The following is a 6000-nucleotide window of genomic DNA, read 5'->3' on the forward strand; positions in this document are numbered from 1 at the left end:
AAGAGACAGCAGATGCTGTTTTCCAGACTAAATCTTCTCTGATGCACTCCAGGGACTTCATTTAATCAAGCATCATTCTCACACTTCATCACATATATTATTCAGAAATGATGAAAAATTCTGGCAATAAATTAGTCATTTATTTTGAGTAAATGGTTTTGGAAATTTATTATTCTTCCAACTATTTTGAGGAAAAAATTAGATTTTTCTATACTTTCTTCCAGAGGCTCCCAGCTCAGCTTAATCAGAAGCTGCTACTTGTGGAGTTGGAAAGCTCAGGACCCCACTTGTTTTGTTTAAAGGCCCTTTCCTTTCTTTAAAGGGTGTACCTCCTTCTGTTATATCTTTTTATGTCTGAATATCAGATTAAATAGGTATTTTTCTGACTACTTTGACTTAAGGGAATCTTAATAACAATCGTGTGATTTAAAGAAATTAACACTGAGTATTGTTGTGTGTTTAAGTGATTTATTATAAGGAGACATCTTGACCAAAATAACTCACCAACCCCGGAATAACCTGCACAACTAGAAGGCTTTGTTTGTTAGTGATGTCATATTAGGCTTCCCTGCTGGCCTGCTATATTTCCTGAAAATATGATAAGACAAATTTAAAAAACAAACAACAACAACACAACATACAAGAAGAAAGAAAGTGAACCTAAAAAGAGGCAGTGTTAGAGTTGGGTGTGAACATAAACTCAGCGGTCAGTTCAGTGTTGTATTAGGCAAAATACGGGGATCTTATCGAGATGTGACGTGACAGGCCCTTCCCCATATTCTGGAAGAATCTTACTGATGTGTAATACAGTAGGCGTAGACGAAATGGACGTAGGTTATATAAGGTTGTGTGTGCTTCAATAAATCACCATTTTACCACCCTACCACCTTGGTGTCACTTGGTAATTGGTCTAACTACTGCTTCAGTTGGAGGCGAGAGATCGTAAAGCCATTAATGATCGTAAGGCCTTCAGTTCAGTAAGCTTTATCTTAGGCTGCATCTACTAAACCTGAACACAGTGTTTTCACACTAATACTTCAGCAGACTGTTCACAGTATTTTCATTTATTAGGCTTTGTGCTTCTGGATTCTAGTAGGATTTAGATCGGCGTTATGTTCTATAGACTAAGGTGTGGATTTATGCTTTAATTCATACATGATTCATCACACTGCTGTTTGATGGAATATCACTTCACTAATAATTTGTTTCTTTAAGACATGTTTATTAATCAAATTCTCACACTTCCTGAATTCATGACTACTTGGTATCTTTACCATAGAAGATGGAGGCACATGTGTTGAGACCGACATTATAGAGAGTGCTCATTTGTCTTTCTGCCTTGCCTTGAATTTTTTTCAACTTTCAAAGAGAGGAAGAACTTCTGTGTCCTTCTGTAATGGTTTACTTGTCTGTGAGCTGCTTTTTCCTTAATCAAGGAGTCATTTTCTCTGGGAGTATGATGCAGCACCATGATTGGAAGCTACACAGGGGTGGCTTCCCCTGTCATAGCATAGGTAAATCTAAGTAACCCGTGACAGATGGTTCAGTCACAACACACTGTTCTGAATATTTTTATGAACTTGAAGTTGGGGATGGCACTATTCCTGCTGATAGTTACAGCCAGGATATTATTTGCTGAGTATTATTGCCATAGATCAGTCAAGGCTGAAGATAGCACATCAGGAATTAGCTCACTAGATTGAGAACAATGTATGGGGGAGAACTGCAGTATATGACTTCAGAGTCCAGAAACCCCAAGTCTGGATTTTGTTCATTCTGTGTTTTGGTTTTCCCTTCAGGCTTATTTCTGAGGCTTTTTCTTTTGTTTATCTTTTTTACCAGACCCAAAGAGAACATAACGTTGTTGTTCTTCCCTGAAATATTTGGACTCAGAGAAAAATGAAGTGTGCTCTCTGAGCAGACCCAGAGCTTCTCTTGCATGTCGCTGCCCACTCAAACTTAACATCACTTACTATATTTAAAGTACTGTGCAACAGATCAGAGGGTATCCAGAAGCATTTTTCTGCTGTTCTTGATGATGTGTTGTTCTGACTATAATCACTTAATCTAAGAATTATTGGCACTGTGTGCACCTAATGCTCTTTCACTGAACAGATGGCTTATGAAATTGTGGGATGACTTACTAGTCCTGAAATGATTCATACCTCAGCTAGCTAAACACATGGCTACCTTTCATCACTTGTGCTGATTCTAGGAGCTGGATTAATAGCCTAGTTTTTAAAGTATTTGCAGTTCTTTAAACAGCATATGCTACCAGCATATTTTCTTGTAAGGTATGAAAACCACAAATGTAAACTGTTTTATGTGCTTTCAGAGGCTTTTCTTTAGTTTTTTTGTGAAATTATTACCTTTAAGTTTTCTATCATTTTACTTGCCTTGCTTTTCAGATCAATATCACTTGTATGATGCATAATGATATCTTATTGTAAGCCTATAAAAGCATCTATCTGTTAGTGCCTAGCATTTGCATTCTCATCTTATTTTTTTGTTTACGTAGGTACCTTTATACTTTCTTGCATCCTCACTCTTTTTTCCACCTCATCTCACTTTCACTTGCATGCTTTCCTTGTCTCTCTTTCCATCTGTTCTCAAATAATCAAACTATGTGCTTCTTTGTTGTGTCCTTTGTTTGCTGTACCTCATGTAGCACTGTCAGCTGCACCTCTTTATTTCTCTTCTGCCAATTTTAGCTCTTGTCTGTCTTAAAAGGAGTTGTTATGATGAGACACTATTAGGATGTGTGTGAATTCTGCAAGTCTCAAAATCTGTGGTGTATTGACCTGTTATCTCAAACAGTTCTGGCCACAAATGAGGCAATGATGTGTTTCATATACAGAAAGTCACAGCCAAATTACCTTTCCTGAGAGGCAAATGTATTTTGGATTGTCAATGCCATTTCTTTCTCCAGTGTTTTAACAATAGAGATTATCAGCAAATTAGGAGGAAAAAATGTTTCCTACAATGTAGAAACACTGTCATTTAAATCATTGAGCTTAAGTTCATCCCACTGATCTCCAATCAGGTGTGAACTAATGATGTGTCCTAGTATCTTTAAGTCATGCCCTTTAGAAGCATCTGCAACCCCATACAGATATGGTAAGGAGATGATGTAGGGAAGAAATACCGTTAAGGTAATTGGCCTTGCAAACTGCAGGAATTAGGATTCAGATTTGCTTATGTAATCTACAGTTGTTTCAGGACTTGCCTATTGGCAGATTTATCCTTTATTGAACGCACACATTTTAATACAGGTTTGTTGACTTAGTGGTCCCCAAATGTTGTGTGCCTAAGGCATTAATTCAATTAACTATCTTAAATCTATGTCCTGCAAGGTGTTTAAAGACATGCCAATTGTCATGTGCATTTCCTCAAGATATTGTGTAACTGTACCCAATCTGTTCACAGTTTTGTTATTAAATGCCAGTCAAAACTGTGTTGCTTTATTTTTATGCAGCATTTGTTTCAGGGCTATGAAAGGGTATTGTTGTAACAAACAGGGAAACTGTTTTTTATGCTGGCACGTTGGTATTATTTTTTGGCTTACATAGTAATGTGAAGAACATGATGATGACTTAGGAATCTACTTGGAAATAAAAAGCAAGTGGCATGTGCACAAGTGTATAGCACTTTGGAGATGATAACACTTGAGGAAATACTTTCTCCAAATTCCTAAAGAGGCCATGTCTCCAGGGCTATGGAGATGTTAGACTGCCTGCCGGAAGTGCTGCCCTGTAATCAGCCTGTCTCCAGACATGAAGGCTGCTCTACGTGGACCTTTGTTGGATGCCCTCATGAGGATGGCTGTGAAAGTTGTGTATGTTTTCCACTTAAAGCAGTCTGGCTGGTTGGTGCTCTGTGCCCACTTGACTCAGACCCACCCACATAGTGGGGTCTCATTACTTGTGATGAAGTTGAAAATGAGAACACTTCAGAGAATCTAAAGAGTTGTCTTTCCATGTGCAGGGTGTACATGGATACCTTGTTAGTTAGCACTATCATACAGATTTGGGCTACTAAAAATGGAAGCAGAGTATAGCTTGTGTGGATTTAGCTTCAATATATCAATAAGAATTCCCTGAGCTTGCTTGAATTTCCTCTGGCTAAAGGTCTTATTCCCTGTTTATGATCCTGTAGCTTATTGCTGAGCCTGAGCAGATTGCTAGTAGTCAGTGATAAGAGGGATGGGAGTTTCAGAGATGGTAAAGTAGTCTAAATGTTGTTTTGGTTTTGAATTGAACATTTATGTGAGTCGGTTCCTCCCCCTTCTTCCCTGCTGTGGTTGTCGTTTAAAGTGCCTAAAGTTAGTTCACTATGCCTCTTTCTTGGTGATAATGTCTTTTAACCACAGATTGCTTTCCTACTAGCAACTTGCAAAGCTGGTTGTGGATTTCAGTCCTGTAAATTGTGCCTAAAGTTCAGAGGAAATGCACTGAGGTGGCATGGATAGTGTCTTTATACCTTCTATGTTCACCAGTAACAGTTGGCAGAAATTACTTCCACGTGCTTTCTGGGCCAGGTGTGCTTAAGAAACTCTCCCTATTTTATTTATGTCACTTAATCTACTCCTCATGTTTACTGAGCTTCTTTCAATACCTGCTTATGCCTGTGTAGGCCTGGCATTCTATTACTGCATTTGAACTTACATTGCCCTTAACCTTTAAAACCAAAACACAACCTTGATCCACGCTATTAGTGTAGGTTAAATAATTAATCTGATCTTGTTTTCCAACGGAATCCTCTAGTATAATTTCATGTCTATGTTGTGAGGTTCTTTTATGTAAACTAGCCTTCTCACTCTATGTATTACAGGCCTGTCTTAGTCTCATTAGTGAGTTGTGGCCCAAAAGGAAGGTAATAAAAGGAACTAATTTCAAAGAATGCTTTTGTAGCCATAGGTATCAAGAAAAACAAGAGACGATTGATGTATAAAAGTTGTTAATAACCACTCACATGTGCTGCAGATCTGCGTGATGCTGGGTTGTGACATTGCTCTGGGCTGGTCAATTGTTTATGTACCTATGCTACTATTGTGACAATGTAATTTGTGACATCTAAGCACCAAACTGCAGGGAAGTGAGGTTACGTATTTTAATTTGTCTGAGGTTGCCAAGTGCAGGGGCTTGGAACTGAATGAATTTAAGGGTCCCTTTCATCCCGTCCCATGCTACAATTCTGTGGTACTAGAGATAATATGCGTGCTTCTGTTTTCATCAGGTTCCCTATGGGGCATGAGCTCTCAGAAGACACTCCTGTTTCATTAGTCAGGTGGTTCCAGCTATGATCAAAAATACTAAATAAGGTTTCTGAGCTCTGTGCTTTTGGATGATAAACGAATGGATCCTTGGCTGGTGTAGATTGTTTAAATCAGTGAGTTTGTAATGAACTTTTACAGTAAAATGTTATCCAAAACATCCTTTGAAGGGCTAATTATGGCTGGAGATTAAGGTATCTGTCTAGTAACTGAAAGTGTAGCTTGAACCAACAGTATTCAAAGGAAGCTTGGAGTGGGGTCCAAAGTATCTCCTTCAGGCTTTTCTGTAGTCAGTTTCAACTGACTATTGTTGTTCCTTTACTCATATCTGAGTTTTAATGCTCTCAGATGTAACAGATTTATTTATTTATTTATTTATTTTTAACCTTACTCAGTGTAAGAGCACTAGTTTTGATTTGGACAAGTTAGAGGTGGTCAGTGTTATCTTCAGTCCATTGTTCATTATCTTGTGTTATGCCTTTGAAATCTTTGTCCAGTTCTTAGGAGGTACATGCTTGTCATATGTTATATTTTACAATCACTGGTGATCACAGTGAAGCAAAATCCAAGCTTCAACCGGTTTTCTACTTAGTTACGGGTTTATTCTTTGTATGATTTATCACTGGCACTAATATTTACCTATTTACTATTACTGCAGCTGTAGTATTGAGGGACTTCTGTCTGAGGGGAACAGTCTCCTTGGCAGCCCTCCCAGACCTATTTCAATG

The sequence above is a fragment of the Coturnix japonica genome, chromosome 7, assembly GCF_001577835.2.
Source record: "Coturnix japonica isolate 7356 chromosome 7, Coturnix japonica 2.1, whole genome shotgun sequence".
NCBI classification, from domain to species: Eukaryota; Metazoa; Chordata; class Aves; order Galliformes; family Phasianidae; genus Coturnix; species Coturnix japonica.